Source organism: Strongylocentrotus purpuratus, unplaced genomic scaffold (genome assembly GCF_000002235.5).
Source record: "Strongylocentrotus purpuratus isolate Spur 01 unplaced genomic scaffold, Spur_5.0 spur5_scaffold_20, whole genome shotgun sequence".
NCBI lineage: Eukaryota > Metazoa > Echinodermata > Echinoidea > Camarodonta > Strongylocentrotidae > Strongylocentrotus > Strongylocentrotus purpuratus.
Window position 1 is genome coordinate 3,959,821 of NW_022145606.1, and position 18,353 is coordinate 3,978,173.

The window sequence follows — 18,353 nt, forward strand, 5'->3', positions numbered from 1 at the left end:
GGGGTTTCCCAAAAGATAAACTATCTCAAAAGTAAGAATCAGCACGCAATCAACACTATGGATAATATTGACGCCAAGATCAAACAAATCCAACAGGACGACAGAACATTAGTGTATGAAACTCCTCAAGTACTTGCATCTCTAGATGAAAATTTGATTGTACATCAATATGTTAGCGATTGTCTTGACAAAAGACAGAGTGAAGTTCGGAGAGTGAAGTTTGTCGAGGGTAAAGTAGGTGGGGAACACTACGGGAGAATTGATGGCTATATCGGTAAATTGGAGTTTGTCAAGTCAATCCACATTCCATCTACTGTTGATTTACCAGCGGTGCGTGGTTTGATCCATGGTAATAATATATGCGTGGTTAACGTACATCACCATATCACGTACGTTACAAATATCAACACTGAACACACACACAGAGTCAAAGTAGGACATAGTAGCACGTATATTACATCATGTGCCCCCTTAGACAGTAACGTAATAGTATGTGGTAAGGGGGGACTAGAATGCACGGGCGGCCGCTTGGATGGATGCATCACTCTCTATGACAGACGATGGAAGGTGATTAGAGAAATCAACCTACCGGGGAATAACCGCTCTAATACAGTGTACGTTGATGTTGACATGGATGGGATGATCATCGCTGCACAGAGCCTTCGGTCTAATATCTACGTCATAAGCCCTGCTGATGGTAAGATAGTTAACACTATTACGATGCGGGGCAAGGAGGTGTTGGGTGGGATACAAGCCTTGTCATCAGGTGATATCGTTGTGAAGACAGGTTTTGATGAATCCACTGTCATCTCAAGATCAGGAGAACAGAAGGCTGTCATATACTGTGATGAGTGGGAGGGGTTGCAGTGTCAGGTTGACAAACTGACAGACACACTCTACATCACATACTGGGATACAGAGCGTAATATCTACGCAGTTGATCAGGTGTCATGTGATGGTATCATCCAAGCAAGAAGGGTCGTGAAATACAAGACATCGGACCGATGCGACTACATAAGCCCATGCCTCGTAACTCCTTCTGGTGACCTTGTAGCTTGTGACGGGGAGAGGCTTCTTGTGTACAAGAATTGTGTCATTGTGTAAGCAATACAAATATCAAACCTTCCTTGAATTCGCCATCTGTAATTAACCCCCAAATTAAATCTGTCCTCATTCATTTCTCAAATGCATTTTCAAATTGTATTTCATTGTGAAGAACATTTTTTTTAAATGAAATACAAAGAAAACATCACCCCCCCCCAACAAAACAAAAAAATACAAAAAACTAGATTTGTAATACTTGTTTGGAACAAGTATAAATGGGCTGATCCAACAAAAAAATGAGACAAAATAAAGGGCACATTTGAGATAGCTTATTGTTGCAGCTACAACATACTCGAAGTTCAGCGTAAACGAAGCTAAAACGACGTAAATATTGCTCGCGAAAGACGGGAATGTAGAATCGAGTTTTGAGAAAAAGTCATGTCCCATAGAGAATACACGCAAAAAGTCAAAAATTGACATGCCTCCTTTAATCGCAAAAATACGCCATGATGCCTTTGTCAAAATATATTGTTTTTGTTAATTGCATTTGTAATGAATTGTCTAAGCTAGAACATATCGAAATTTGAAAGAAAATCGATCAATATTTACAGAGATACAATCAATTTTCCAAAAATATGCTGATGTCATAATATGCAAATTAAAATTTTGAGTTCGGAGGCCATTATGATGACGTCATGAGTTAATTGAGGGTCAAATGAGACATCAAATCAAATCTCCGATTCATACGCTATCAAAATATAATATAAAATTGGGGTCACCTGACATCCTAAAGAGCTACAATGGATTTTGTATAGGCATGTTTTTGCCCATATATGCTATGTAATACAAAAGCTCGCACGTACGGACATGTATGTTAAACTGACGCTCACTCCGTTGTTAATGGTTAGAAAAAGGTGAACAAGGTATCAAAACGCTTGGAAAAATGTGCCAAATATGATGACAAGTAAAATTTGGCTAATTTATGTTGCAAAAATTCTGTACGCGCGAAAACGCGCGCGCATGCGCATGTGCGAGATCTTTTATAAAATGCCTAGAATGGCCTTAAACGTATGCAAAATTATTTTGAGACTATTTTGAGCATTTTAAAATTTTGCGCGCGCATTGACGCGCGGACGTACGCGCACGCGTGCGTTATTTGACCTGCAATTGACCGGACGGATATTGACCTTGATCATGATAAATATGAATGAGAAATAGCCTTTGGTTATGAAGATATGATCATGTGTTGATTTTCGTAAAATTTTACAAAATGGCGTCTAGATGACGTCATCAGTGAAGGTCAATGTTAAAAACATTATTGTGCTTTGTACATATGCCTATACATATGTGTGCCAAATTTGAAGGCATTTTATTGAGCCATTTTCAAGTCGTGCTTACAAAAAAGTGGTTCGAAATAAGAAAAATAAAAAATAATAAATAAATAAATAAATAAATAAATAAAGGCAATTCTTACGAAATTATAAGGTGGTCTGTACGATATACAGCCCACCTGATAAATAATAAATAAATAAAGGCAATTCTAACGAAATTATAAAGTGGTCTGTACGTTATACAGCCCACCTGATAATACTAACTTGGTAAGTAAGTGTATTTATTTGACTTTGTCATCACGGCCGGTAATATTTAAATTGCTATCTCTGTATACGTATCATGTGTGCCAATGCCTTGAGCTATAATGCATGGCCGTACAGAGGACTTTTTTATGTTGGGGACCAGGGTAAAATGCAATGAATTATTGATAATTTATTGCATTTTTTCTTTTAATTTGTGGGAACTGCCCCCTACCCTAGCCCCCGCTGCGTTAAGTCGTGGTTCAGTGGCAAAGAAATGACCTCGTAACTGTGAGGCCCCATGATCAAAACCGTGTCGATGTGCTATATTAATGCCCTTTTGTGGGGCATTAATCCTCATTACTGTCATTTATGACTTAAGGGCGTAGGTCCCCTAGTTGATAAGCATATTAGCATACACATGCTTTAGCAGTCACGCAAAAAAAAAACACTGGCAAATTATTATTCAATAAAATCTGAGAATGTATACAATAATCCAGATCTATTAGGAATAAATCATTGTCAAAATAATAACATAAATTGGGGTAAAAAAAAAAATCCAACATTATGAGCGACAGTGTATTAAAAATAAAATATTTAACGGTATTATATCCCTTATCGTAAGATTGTTGCATTAGGTGTGTACACAACAAGAAAAATTATAGTTTTACTGTAAAAGACGTTTCCTGCCGACTAGATCGAAATAGTTCATTTTTACTGATGACGTCACGCATAGTACCTTTTTTCCCTAGGGAAAAAAGGTACTATGCGTGACGTCACAATAAAAAAACGCATATTCTTGAACTATGCGTTTTTCCCAGCGAGCGCTTACATGATTTCAAAGTGCCTCTGCGCGGTCAACCCCTGCGGTGTCACGGCGCTCAAGCCATATGCAATTTACGCTGTGCGATAACTGCACTACACTAGCGCCAGCTAAACATTTTTACATCCTTCAATGTTTTTTATTTGAGCCGTGCAATTTTCTTTATTTCTTTTCGAGCTGAATGTAGATGTGAATGTGAGTATAAGGTTCATGTTATTACAGAAGTGTACAAGGAATAATACAGATGGAAGGGATATAAAACAAATATAAAATGACTCATTCTCGGAACAAGCTAAAACTATTCGCACTCAGGAACATCATTAGTACTTTTCTCCCTCGGGCCGATGGCCCTCGGGAGAATAGTACTAGTTGATGTTCCTTCGATGCGAATAGTTTCAGCTAGATCCTCGAGTGTCATTGTATATTTGTATACTGTATCCTTTTTGAGGCAGTCACACACATCTTGATAAGTGCCATCGTAGTTCTAGGCCTATTCGTTCTTACAAAACTGCTCATGCACCTTATCTGATGACAAGATAATGTATATGTGCACCCGCCTATTCAGTAAAATTAAGCAGTAACTCGTCTTAAAACTCTACTAAACTTTAGGATATAACAAGATATCAGCAACTGGAAATTGTTGCTCCGTTATTCTTTATTCAAATGAAAACAGAAAATCCATCACAAATACTCATTAACAACAACAAATCTAAGCTCTGACAGGATAGCATTTAGGTAGGTATATCACTGCCATTCACTCTCACTCAGCCCATGAGTCCCGTTCGTGACGTCAGGAACAGAGGCCCGACTCTATACGTGCAATTCGTTTTTCAGACTTTGAGATTTTGGTGGAGTTTACTCGCATAAATTCACCATTCTGAACTTGTTTTGTCGGTTGGACACCATTTAATGTTATTCTAGGGTTATAAGCTTTCTATCGATGTAATTCTCTCAATATTTGAGATTGTCTTAGAATGTCAGCTTTTAAGAAAATTGCACCAAAAAATTGAAGGAATGTACGTGTTATAACGACGCTCGCACATGCGCTCGTTCAATCTTTGAGCGCATGTCCCTCAGTTTTCATTATGAATATTCTAAATCGTGCAGACTTTTAACGAATTCCTTTAGATAGTCCAAGAGATGTTCTTTTATCTGCAACGCACAAGTTTCCCTTCAAAATGCCATCGTCGTACTCTAAATTAAAACCCCAAATCGAATCCGTCAAAAACCGCTAACATTCTTTAAAAATGGTCCCTTAAAAAAACGAATTGTTATAAATTTTTCATATTTAATTTAATTTTCTTCTAATTTTTTACAATATCTCCATCTTATTTTTGCACATAGCCATGCCTAATGTCACGCACCAATATTTAATCATGATATTAAGAGCGCCCTATACAAATCTGAAAATGGCTTTCTTCTGTTGCCGTAGCTCCATATTGCCCTTATCCTTTTTGGATTTAGACAATAATACTAATAATGCACAACATTTATTAGTTTCTGGTCCATTTTAAGGCCGTTCTTTCTTCCTTCCTGTCTCCACTGTCCTATATTCTGCAGAGTTCTAAGAAATTCCTCTGAATAATCCACGATATAGTCTTTCATCTGCGACTCATAACCTGACCTTCAAAATGCCATCTTCGCACTGCAAATTCAAATCGGAAACCGACTCCGTCAAAAATCTCTATTTAAAGGGAGGCTTTACTACTTCAGCTAGAAGGGATTAGACCACCCAGTGAGCAATCGAGGTCACTGTGACAGGTCGCTTTCTCATTAACTCAGCTCTCATTTAACATAAGAAAAAGAGGATCATGGGGGACCAACAGGCACCGATTAGGGAAGTTTTCTATATAGAGGGAGCAAGTAGCTACAAGTAGGACAGTGTGCCTTAAACGCGTCTTCTGAATTAAAAATACGTGTTTTCATGTCCACAATGTTTTATTTTGAGTGGGGTAGATTCCACAGACGTAATGTACTATCATGAATTACGAACTTGATTATCAGACTAGACGGCAAAGATCGCAGTCGGAAGCCGGCGGAGAAGACGCGTGTACGGAGTAATTTATATCGAAAACAAAGGCTGAAATAGGTAATATTTACAACAAAGAATGTTGTGAAATTTCTTTGAAGAAACCTCCACTGACCAAAATACGACACAAACACTGAGCAATGTTTGATTTGATGTGATTTGGTTGGTCAGTGTGATTTGAGCACGAATGGTGACCGGCAATGGTGATCGCAATATTACTTTCATATTGTGTTAATTCTTTCATGATTTTTAGGTAATAAGCAACATGTTCCTTTTTTATTACCCTATTTTAAGGCTTATGCCGAAAGGGTGCACTAAGGTGGTAGGCCTACTCTGGTTTTTGTTTATTTCATTTGTAAAGACTGTTATGCATGACTAGTTTACATCAACAAAATGAATTCTATACATAGAAGAATGGATATCATTTTTATTTGACATTTTTAAATATCTATTGAAATTATTAATTGATTTAAAACGCCTGATCTGTAAAACTACGTACAAACTGTTTCTATTTTTATTATTTCAATCTCAACGACTAAGATTTCTAGCCCTTAAATGATATTATAAACGACTGAAAGACTATTCACCGCACCCTTTCGGCGAAACAGGGGGGGGGGGGGGGGGGCTTTGGACGCATGGTCGCGTTCGAGTGAACGCGATGCGACGCGACGGTACCCACCCTTTCGGCATTTGCATTTTTCTAATATTTTTTATTTTTTGTATCTGTATCTTATTTATAAAAAAAATATATAGAAAACAAGCAAAACATGCAAAAAACGTTTACAGCAAAAGCCATATACTACATGTACCGGTTACAAACGTTTGTTTATGTTTTAGGGACATGCCATAACCACCAACGTCTTATTATTTGGGGCGTTCTATTGGTTTTATTTAGACAAGAAAATGAATGATGTATGTTGTTCTTTTCTTCATTTTTTTACGAATTAATTTGCAATATCCACAAAATCTGAATTCCTTTTCTCGTTATTCCTGAGGTCAAAGCTTTTCATCGATATATACACTTTATATATATATATTAATGGGATGGCTGCTTCAACATGTTAGGTATGTTTTGTCAATGAATGATCATTGTTGCCGTGTTTTGTAGCCATTGCCCTCTTTTTAAATACAAGACAGTTTGTCTACAAACAATAAACTGTGAACCAATTTAGGAAATTGCCCTCACGTGATATTCCAGTTATCTGTCTAAACAATTAATTCACTAAACAAAAAATATTGCCCCCTCCCATGACATCACTGCACTCCCAATGACTCAACCAATGCTACACCATTATCACTACTATCTAAGACTAAGATTATGACAATTATATATCATAAACAGTAGGCTTGCGGTTAGTCTGGTAGCACAGACCCTATTTTGACACTTTATTATAACATCATTGTGCCTTGAGAGAAGCCTAGCCCAGCTACCTACTGGTTGTGTCAATATAGGGTTTGTACATGTTTACCAAAACTGTTTCCTGTGTCAGGAGAAGCTATAGTACATGGCCTATAGTAGTCTTATAGTGCAGACTCTCCTTTACGACTGACCAGGTTTGTGCCTGCAAACTAGCTTGCGGTTGCACCATGTGAGAGAGCGGGAGGATTGGGGAGTCCTCGGTAATCTTTCTTTCTTGAGTGTGTGTAGTCCTGAAAAGTAATGTTTGGATCTTACGCCGCCTACTCAGGGGACACACACAACATCTCGCCGACACCATAACGCCGCCTAAGTTGGGGACACACACAGTGTCTCGCCGACACCACACCCCACTCATGGATTCGAAGCACCCCAAGTCCGCAACCCGGTGACTCAAGCCCAAACGGTCACGTATATAACCCCCACTTCCGCAACCCGGTGACTTAACTTCATGCACGCCAGCTATTCCCCACTCCTGACGAAGAACAGTCAACTTTCAAAACGTCGAACCACTCCAACCACCCATCCTCTCCAACCGGTGCCATAGCTCTCCTTAGAACCATAAGCTAAGAAAGATAACCAACAGTCTTTGTCGAGACTACACCAACAGTCCTTTTAGAACTTAACACACTCAAGAAAGAAAGATTAACGAGGGTCCGTTTCAGGACTCCCCAACCCTCCCTCTCTCTCACATGGTGCAACCGCAAGCATCTGTATAAGCTTAAATTTTGAAGGCAGAATAAGCGATTTGTAACGCTCATCGTAAACGCTCATCGTAATCGCAGTTCCACGGTGTACTGTTTATGCTCACTTCTCTGGCTCCTCCAGGCAATTCTCCCTGGGTGGCCCTAATTGGCATTGCAGCTGGATTCGCAAACCTGCACTGTGCATGCTACGTAGACCCACTAGAGGTCAATGCGTTGACCCCATTTAAACGCGTTTACAAATCGTAAACGCATTTTTTTTGTGAGTTTACAATCGGCGATCGTGATCGCCGTTTTTCGGTGATTCTACAAAAGTGAGAAAGGACGCATCCGTGTTTTAAACTAAACGCGTAACAGATGCCTGATTCTGGCCAGAAAAAGTTAAGCATAAACACGCCCTAACTCATCATGCAAGCCAATACTTAGAAGCAGCAATTATATACCAGTTGAAAAGTCTCCAATTGATTATACAGAAATAACAATTATTTTGGCTTCTAATGGATCCGTACAAAATGGCGGAGCTTTGGGGGCCTGGGCAGACCCATGCGCATGGGCTAAAGTTCTGACCCATGACCTGACCATGACTGATACCAAATTTGAATTCAAATTGATATCGTATGGCTGAGATACGACCATTCATGATATTTCACATAACGACGGCATGACGAAGAAGGTAAAGTGACCCATTTCTAGGTTGGACTAGGATCTATCATCAGAGTAAGTTTCTTAACAATCGCTTTAACCATTGTTGAGATATTCTGCGAAAAAAATCATGGAAGAATAAACAAATAATAAATAAAGAAAGAAAAATCTTGACGAAATCAAGAGGTGATAATTAAGGGATGTACGTATGATCTACAAATATTGATGAAATCAAAAGGTAATACGTACCGTACGTATCACTTAATTACTAATTACCGATTTTTTTTTTTGTTTTGTTAATCATTTTTTTAAAACTGCATATTTACGGTATAGATATGATTTTGAAGCATCAGAATGATTTGAATTGAAAAGTCAGAGTTTGAACAATAATGTTCATTTTGTCTCATTTGTTTTGTACATGTGTGCAAACAGTTTATGAGGACCATACCGTTATCGGTAGACCTCATGCATTGACGTTGTAGGAGTGTGCAGTGGAATTTGGTGTGCTTAAAGTTGATATTCATTGATTTTAAAAACTAAATTTATTTTCATTATTGCAAAGTTGAAACATTCGAAGTAACGATTATTATAAATTACAAAACGCTTAAATACAGCCCCGGCATAGCACCGGAAGAGCTCTCCGAACGCTGCTGAGATGTGTGAGATCACAGTATGGACATGACTTGCACAAGCAGACGATGTCCCATGACATTTCACACATTTTTAGCGCCTGTGTTTTCATCTTTTACTTCAGTTCTTTCTCTTACTTCGCTACCGTCAGGGTAAATGTATAATATATTGCCTCACTCTTAACCCCGCGCATGGTTTTATTTTGATGACAAATGCAGCGATATAAAAATAAAGGAAACTGTCGCTTGTAAACAAAATAAGACGCCATTGTATATTCAGCTGCACACACCGGGGTATGTTCGGCGTTTTAAGAGGGAACAAATGCCGTCCTTAATATCATTCCAGGGGGTTTTCAATTTGAAAGTCTGGTTTCTTTGATTGTTAATTAACCCCTATCCTGTGTATTTACAAGCAAAATATTTTAGTTATCAGAATCGGGTCATATCCCCTTTTGAATGGTTTGACATGCCATTACATTTATATACACTAAACTCATTATAATTTGACAAATAATAGCTTTGCAATTATGTTCATTCTCTATGGGATGTCGTCTGCTTGGGAAGTGTTGGTCCATATAGTGACGTCATTCAAACATCGTTATTTTTGCGGCGAATCTCTGGTATATCCCAGCTGCTATGGAGGTGGTTGCTTTTGTATTTTTCATTATTTACCCGATATGTAGTTGACCTATAACTTGTACGATGGCCATCTGTTAGATTACCAGTTTCTAGTCATACATTAGTTGACATATTTGTGATTTTCTTTGAATTTTACCTTTAAGTTATGTTACTTTTGATTGTAGTGCACATTTTCATAGAAAACATGCCAACACACACGGTATAAAGTCCTATTATCAATCGCCAACTATTATGCCTGTCTTTTGGTACATAGTGACATCTTTATAGGTGCACATGGTACATAATCATATGAAGTCGTTGGAGTAAAGAAAACGTGGGATAAAACGAATACAACTTTTGATCCTCATGTATACAAGCGTTCCGATACGCAAAGTGAAATGTATTTGAATTTTGTAAAGCTCGGTCGCGGCTCACTTTAATAGGTTGCACCCCAGTATAGATATCATTTATAGTTTAGCGTTTGTAAATGGTTCCAATTTTGACATTAAAATGTAATTACTTTTTATACGTTTTACTAGACTCGTGTTAAATATCTCACCTTCAATGATTGAATGTTTGAAATTGGTTTCAACTGTTACAAGACAAAATCCACTTTCCATATTTAGGGAATGAAAAACTCTTTGGGTTACCTCGACAAATTCCTCTACTGTGTTCTACCACAGTTTTCGTTACTTTTTGGTTCGATACCTGGCAGCGGAGAACAATTGTTAACGAGGATAGGCCTCTTGGTGAGGAAGATGGTTAGATGGTAGGAGTCAAGCTGTTTACATTTGAAAATAATCAAACAGGCTGGTGGAGAACTGCGGCATGCCACAATAGATGAAGTGCCACGAAACATTTGAATGTGCCGGGGCTTCGTAGACAGGAGTCGACATTTACATGCACTCAACATGGTACCATTAGTTCACAGTCGTCACACGCTACACCCCGTTGCTTTCATGTAACATGACGGTTGTAAATCTGATATTAAACTCAACATCTGAGTTATTTGGGGAGAAGAAGGATAAGGTATGAGAGAGATAGTGTCTTAAAATGCATGCGTTGCTGACTTCCGGTTTCTTGTTTAACTTGCTGAATGTGCAGGGTGTTCTTGACCATATCTCCATTGGAGAACAAGCTTGATAATACTCGATGTGTTAGCCTGGGTTGAGGTAGATGCAAGATGAACGCTAAAGAGGGGGTAGTATGCGTTTGCAAGTGAAGTTTTTCTCGTGTTAGGTTGATGTTCACTACAGTAGACACGAGGATGACGAAGCACATTCGACGAACATACATGGTGCTACATTACAATCCTAACGCTGAGAGTGAAAGAAAAAGTCTTGTAAGGCAGGGTAAAATACGAGTTAACAACATAGAGTCAAGCCTCACATTACAGACAATAAGTCAACTGTCGGTGTTACAGAATAGACTAGCTATAATGCTAAACACTCGGGTCGCTGCGGGCTGGAAAACACTCGTGTCACGGCTAGCTGGGCCAATTTTTATCATTTTAATCTTTATTTAATCCTCTCGTTATATCCCTCGCATTTTTTTCTCCTTTCACCTCTTCCATCATCCTGTATTTATGTATATCTTTATTTTTGATCCTTCTACTATCCATTTCTTCAATTCCTTCTGCTATAACTTCTTAATCGTATTTCTACCATCTGTCGTAGTTTCTCTGTTCTTTAATTAATTGTTGTACTTTCATTTGCTCGAACATGAATGCACGTTTATGAAATTGATTGCTGCTTTTACGAAATGGGCCAGGAAAACCTATAGTAGGCATATCACATTCCACTGTAGTATGCCCTATTACACATTCACAAAAATCCACTTTATCCACCTAGTATTTTGTCTTTCCTAATGTCAGCCTTAATTCTTGTCTTCTTATTTTTCGATCATTAAAAACCTCCAACTTTTTGAAAAGTAAATTTCCCCATGCACCCCCATTGAAAAATGGTTAAAAAGTACATGTACATAAGCCTGTACATTTGCCTAGCATAGTGAGTACACGTACATACAATTCAGTGACAACACGATGGCAATCTCTAACTTCTATGTCTCATACTATAGTTAAGAGGTCAAAACAAATGTCAAAGAAGGTAGTGATGAAGAGCAGATCATACAAATTGAAGCAGACACAAGATCAGTATAGTAAATACCTGCGCACTTGGAGGTGTAGGTATTGTCTGAAGCTAGGATGTCATAAATATGCCCCCCCCCCCTCAAAAAAGGGGTCATTTTGTGTACAGAACTAAAAAAAAGGCATCACATAAAGGTGCAGTAAGGACTGAAGTGAAGAAAGGTATGTTGCAACAGATGCAGGCTAATATAGCTTACCCTGAAAAGAATCACTAAATAACACCAGTCAGTACCTAAAAATTGCTCGAATAGCTTCAGGAATACCAAAAAGCCTGACTAGCAACCATAAATTTAAATGGTCATGCTAGATTAGCAGCAATAATATTGCTCTATATAAACAAAACAGACAATGTACACACACACAAATGCACGCCATGCAAGCAATGGTTGTTGGCTGTAGTTGTTAACTGTATAAGGTTTATTTATGTGTATTCTTTTTAACAGAGGAAGTACGCAAAGTGAAGGAACAGACAGTACCGAGCCAATAAAGCACGCCTTAGGTGAGTTACGTTTCATGCACCTGAGGCAGGTGAATATTTTTCTGCAAGAACACATATTATGTTTATTCCCCCCCAAAAAAAAATTACGATTTTTTTCATTCAATTCATTTTGATATATTTGAAGTCACAGACAAGAATTTCCAGTTTGGCATCAGATCAACGGTTAAATAAAACATACATACATAAACAACACAATTGTTGTAATAGTAACCATCTACTGTCTTTATAAACACCATTTTTTAAAAATTACTTTGTCTTTCACTGTATCCTTTGAACGTTGTTATTTTGTTGCAAACACAACAACTAAATTTAGTGAGACTGGGAAATGAGACTACATGTTCATTTTTACATGCACGGAATCTCTGGCAGTGCGTTCTCACCTGTTACGTCAGAGCTTGTAAAATATATTTACTGTACAGTGTGATGTTAATATATATTTGCATTTCTGTTATCAGATGGTGGATCTGCAACTGGAAAGTTTGGGGCACTTGGAGGAAACCTGTGTACCAAATCTCATGGGTTTACACTCCACATTCCACCTGGTGCCCTTGAGGAAGACGAGATAATAACCCTCAGGGTACTGACGGAGATTCCAAATGGCCTCACACTTAAAGAGGACGAGTTTCTAGTCAGCCATGGCTACCAGTGTTACCCGTCCGGGCTAAGCTTTAAGAAGTCGGCAAGGCTGATAATACCTCACTGTGCGTTAGTCACCGATCCTAACAAAGTACAGACCATACTGTATTCTTGTGATCACTGATCAATCAGGTAACTAAATACATTTTCGGCCTTTCCGCAAGTATAAAACATGTTCGACCTGTGTGTTAAGAGAAAATCACATAATAGTTTGTGAACTAGCCTGCAATCTACTAGTCTAGTTCTGGGAACTTTTATTGATTTTTGTATTAGCCGACTATAATCGTTAAGCCGAGTGATGGCGCGGTCCTTAGTGACGGCGCGATCCCGAGAACCGGTCCGCAAAAGGGTCCAGTCCGGTTGCTCATCGCTGACGACTTTCAGTGAGATTTTTCAGGGAGAGCAATTAAATTGGCTGCGCCTCCCCGCCAAAGTACAAGTCTTTGCTTGACATCATTTTGAAGTAGTAATGGGGAAATTTTGTATGATCTAGGGATAAAATGATTTTATGTTCTTTTAAGAGTGCTATGTTATATCAAAATTAATCTTCAAATTCAAATTAGATGTATAATGACCATTACAACTTCCTCTTTTAACAATATTTTCTCTAAAGATACTATAAGATTTGAGGATATAAACTACTGTGTTTAATGCATAGTACATTATATTAAGTCCATGGTACACACGCTGTATATAGGCTAGGCCTACCTACACGTAACACGCGCTTCTTTGAACAATACTAGCGCTGTTACATGTACAGTGTATCCTGCTTATGCTAACGATTGCATTTAATTGTGACTCTATTACATTGACATGTACCTACTCTTTCTCTAAAAAAAAGAGTGAATGTTCACTCTATTTTCACCCCCCCCCCCCGGAGTCACGTCAATAATCACTTGTTTAGGAGTTAATATCGATTGATTTTAGAGTGCTCTCCAGAGGAGTCACGTCTGTGATCACTCAATTCTGTTTAGAGAGTACACTGTATTAAGAATAGTTACTGATTGTATATCTATCTCAAACGGCAAATTCATAATTCATGTCCAATTCTGACACTATTTCAATTTGGTGTACTTTGTGCACCTGTTTTTATCTTGAGCACTTCACATTACGAAAGATGTACACCATCATTCAGTGAGACTTTTTTAATTTTTTTATTGTTGTGCTTTCCAGATTTACCATTTAAATTGTCCAATATTCTTGTGGATTTGTCTTTGTTGTTAATCTGAGATTATCATTTAGAAATTTGCTGTATAAATTCATTTTCTACGAATCAACTGTATGTATTTCCTCGCTGCTTCACAAATTTTTCCATTCATTTATTCTATATTATCAGATGGCACACCCTTCTTTTTACGCCTGAATTTATTAAATTCAATTAATTTACCCATAAGCATTCAATTTGAATACATTGCGAAACTGCTCTATTGTAGATTATGATTCACAAACCAGTAATGGAGCGTATTTATGGATACATTTATACATTATACAAGCAAGAATTGAATTGAAATGGTTTGGTTTATTTAGAAATCACATCAAACAAGCAGCTCGAAGGCAAGTTAAAAATAAAGAGATATAAACATATACAAAACTAAAATACATATTGTAAGTCATTGAAAGATGAAATCGAAATTGTTAAACAAAGTTATATGTTTAATGTAATAATATGTTGAAAGACCAAGACGGTGGGAAGGAGAGAATGGAGAAGAAAAAAGGAAGTTGTTTGAGCAAAAGAGTTGAGAAAGCATTTTAACAATTGCTAAACAAACATTTCTATTACAAAAATTGAAATTAAGCATTACAAAAAACCTATTGGATGAGATGAAATTAAACCGTAAACAGTAAAGTAAATTGCAAATCCCACAACAAAGTTACTCATGGTTGACAACTGATGATGATAAAAAAGATCAAACACACACACAAAATTGACTAAAATCTCCAAGGCGGTGAAAAATACGAAAATTAGTGTCCTGATGAAGAGCAAGCTAAAAACATGGGCTAGCAGCATAACAGCGCCCTCTTCATCTTCAAAATAGTTACGTCTTTCTTCTAAAACCTGCCTTTTTAATCTTTTAACAATATCAAGACCACTTTCATTCAAATCAAAATTCCGTTCAACTATTCTTGCTGCTCTTTTTGGAAATCTAAAAAAATGTTCTTGTTATATACAAAACAACTCCCCCATTTAAAGCATGAGCATGCATAATTTGATATAAGTTGGATTATACATTTATACATTTTATTCAATACATTCGTATCTGTAAAATTACTGACCTTCTTCAAAGAAAATATTTTATAAGCTAACGATAAGGTATTCCAATAGACATACTCATAAAATTAGACAATTTCTCATGATAATAAACAGTTTGTTTTCTACCAGAAAGTAGTTTGTAAACCATATCAACTCATTATTTTGAACACCATATCTTTCAAATGTTTGCAGTAATAACTTGATTTGATTTGATTTGATTTGATTTATTTATTTCTGTTTGATTTTCTTCTTCTTTTGCATTTGTACGAATATACAACAAACAAACATTGCAATTGTACACATCGATGGAGTCAAGACATTTCGATATATCGATGAAACAAGTACCAACCATTTCACGTTCATTAAAATAATCATACCAATCATCTAATATCTTATGTAAACATGTTGTTGTCGAGTATTTCGGTAAGAAAGCATATTGATCAATATTTATGAAGTTGTGTTTTTGAAGATATCAGAGTTATTGACTGTGAAGTGACATACCACCGAGATGGGCCTATAATAGTCATATCACCCGTATCCCCTTTACCCTTATAAATGGGAGTGGTTCGAGCAATCTTCGAGTCTTCCGGTATAAATCCGCTTAACAGACTTGCATTAAACAATACATTCAGAGAGGTACTTATATAAGGCGATGCTATTCTTAGTAGTTTGGTATCAACATTTAAAATATCAAGACTTGAGTCACTCGACAGCTGGGAAAGGATCTTTATAACCTTCTCCACTGTTACTGATTATAATCCGAAAGTGTATGTGCTATCAGGATGATTCCATATAAAAACATCATTTTTAAATGAATCAGAAATTTGCTTTCCTATATTTACATAATATTCATTAACATCATCACCATTCAAATTGTTAGAGATATGTGTATTGGTAGATATCCGTCCAATAAGCTTATTTATTTATTTCCATAATTTCTTACTATCACCTTTATACTTCTTTGTTACAGTATTAAAATGCCTACGTTTTTTTTTTATTTTTAATAACTTTAGTAACATTATTCCGCGTCCGACGATACTCAGACAAAATATGAGGTAGTTTGAGATTGTCATGTTTCTTTTAAAATAATCTCTCTTATACATTAGTTTTACAACATCAGACGTAATCCATGGATTGTGACGATCCTTGACTCTACATTCTTTCATTGGAGCATGACTATTGCAAACTTCATCGAAATAGATTTTCCATTTTATAGTCCACATTTCATTTACAGATATATCTATTTATTACACGTATTCAGTTCATAGTATGTACTTTCACCTACTCTCTCGTCTCTTCCGCCGATTTTGTTTTACCTCTACTCCTAGCTGTTACTCGGTCCTGAATACATAACTTTCAAATTTGTCGACAAGTTTATGACCCATTTTGCGTCAATCTGCATTATTGATATAAACATGTAATAAATAGATATATACACAAATTGCCGATCATTAACAATTTCCTTGATTAAGAGATTGGTAATTGGCTCAATAGAAATAGCAAACCTCTATCTCTCGCGATCTTTCTTGCCTGAAGTGCAAGATTTAACATTATATATGGGGAAAAATTATTTTGAATACAATTTGAATGAAAATGGAATGTTATGGTTAGTTCAAACACTTTTTGAAAGAGATATATGCAGCCAATGAACTTACTGTAATTTTGAAACGATTTTAAAACAATGTGGCCAAAAATATTTCTGTACATGGACAATTAATCAGCATCGGGTCATTGACTGTCCTCAGCATACTCGACATTAATAACAAACGACCCCCATCTCTTTCTCTCTCCCTCTTTCTCTCTCTTTAAACTTCTCTCCCTCTTTTTTTCTTTTAACCTTCCATTTTATCTCTTCTACCATGTCCTTGTATGATGATTATTGTTGTCTCGCCGAAATCTGACCCTCTTAATTTTCATTAATGTATTACATGCATTATTAGGAATAATATGTTTATTTAAATATGATCATTACATTCCCTGCTCTCTCTCTCTCTCTCTCTTCCTTTCTCTCTTTGTTTTTCCCCTTTTATCCCAACCCTCTCTCTCTCTCTACTCCATTCGCTTTATTACTCTCACTTTCATGAGCCATATACCTTCCCCTGCTCTTGTATCTTCTGCTAGTACATCCTTTCACTTAATGTACATAAACGAACACAATATAATTATGCTTTATTGTCATTATGTTATAAATTTATTTACTATGTTTCGTAATACTATTGTACATTTATATAATTTACATCACTGTGCCTTTGTAAATTGACCCTTACAGCCTTGTGCTGCTGGTCGATCATTAAATACCAATACATGAATAATAATAATAAGACAAAATCTTGGACCTGGTGTCCCACATTACCTGCACACATTTCTGATCAGACACTGCTTATATACAACGATGAATATATATTGAATTTAAGGACAATGTTAGATGCTTAGTTGAGTCTTTCATTTTATGATTGACATATACTTATTTATTTATTAAAGCCTTTGATTTTGATTATCATACATTGTGAATGATGAATGAAAGTACACATAATGTCATGATCCAACCGTCATGAAAATGTTTGGATCCCCAATCAATTCCACAAATTTAAACCAATGAAGTGAAGTAATAACGGTCATCAGTAAATCAAATTTTAATTCCCTCTATTAACAGATTAAGGCCTATGTGCGGATTTCTTTTTCTGTCCTTATTAAGGGGAGATATATGACAGAAATGTACAGTGAAAATATGGTTAATTTTTATTTTGTGACGAAAATAAAGTTTTATTGAATTTAATTGGCAAATATATTAATATTTTCCTCGTATCGCAACAAATTTAATGTACTGTAATAAAAATATTATATATTCAAGTTAGTCTTGTTATATACATTAGGCTTGCTAGTGCACCATGTGAGAGATAGAGAGAGGGTTGAGGAGTCCTGAAAAGGACTCTCACTCGGTAATCTTTCTTGCAGGGGGGTGTTGTCCTGAAAAGGACTGTTTGTTATCTTTCTTAGCTTATAGTTCTAAGGAGAACTATAGCGCTTGGAGAGGATGAGTGGCTCGACGTTTCGAACTGGTTGACTATCCGTCGTCAGCAGCATCTAGTCTTGTTATGTAATGTTTTCCTTTTCTAATTGTATTCCAGTCGTATACAATCGATGCATGATTATTTGAAGCCTAAGAGCTAAGTAAACTATTGAGATTTTAGTAGTTTTCAGTACCTTTGTATTATATTGAGTTCGTTTTATTTTATTTGAAAGATACACCTGAACGGATTTCAGATCCCCACAACATTATTTGTTCAGTGAAAGAACGATGGCTAGAGGTCTCAATCAGCCATTTTTCTGGAGGATGGTTTGCC